Source organism: Notechis scutatus, chromosome 5, assembly GCF_049901735.1.
Source record: "Notechis scutatus isolate UNSWTSFEM ecotype Mainland chromosome 5, rNotScu1.2, whole genome shotgun sequence".
Lineage (NCBI taxonomy): Eukaryota > Metazoa > Chordata > Lepidosauria > Squamata > Elapidae > Notechis > Notechis scutatus.
Genome location: NC_142013.1, coordinates 2,266,727 through 2,267,625, shown reverse-complemented (window position 1 = coordinate 2,267,625; position 899 = coordinate 2,266,727).

Here is an 899-nt window from a genome sequence, read left to right as displayed (position 1 = left end):
CGTGGCATGTCCCATCTCTTCCCCGTCATCCGCCTCCGACCCATCGGTACAAATCTCACCGCGAAGAAACCGGGTGTCCGGCTCGGTTTTTCTGTTTCTCCTCCCGCCACTTCATCCTGGCTGGACCCCCCTTTTGCCCCTTCACCCGAAATCGTCAGATCCTGGCTTGTTTCTTCCTTAAATGGCTATCGGCGGCTAATCCAGGATGTTGGGTAAACTCCGGCTTTGTGGGGGGTGGGTGGGGAGGAATTTCATCCAACCTTCCTCGCTTCACCCACTCTCCCCACTTGTGTGTACGTGGCCACCTGTTTTCCGACAGCCGAGGCATTATTCTCCCACGCATGAAAGGGGCGGCCTTTCCCAAACCCAGCGCCATCCCAACGCCCACCCAGGGCGCAGTTTCCAAAATGGCTAGCTAGCCACCGATTCGCTTGCAACCCCAGCATGTCTGAACCATGCCAGGGTGGGGTAGCCTCACCTGGTGAATTGTCTTCTCTGTGTCTGCAGTGTTTGTGCACCTCGGTGACTTTAATACGGGGGGACAAACGGACAGACGGACGGACTATAACTCCCAGAATTCTGGGAGTTATAGTTCCGTCCGTTTTACACCCCACCCCGGTCTCTTTAAAGCCACCAAGGTTGACAAATACTCTTATTAGGAAGTCTTGCGCAGCACAACCGGGGAAGGGAAGCTGTCCTGTTGAACCTCCACCTGCTTAAAAAATCGTTTGCTGATCCTTCGTCCGGATGATTCCCCTCCCTCCTAGATCCAGATCCAGGAATGCAACCAAATGTTTTCCCGCGGGCCACAGAAAGTTTTCCAGGTGTTTTCCTGGCTGTCCTTGGGAGATCACAGCCCAAAACGCCTTCTTCCCTTTCTGAACCTGTCTTCAACGCTT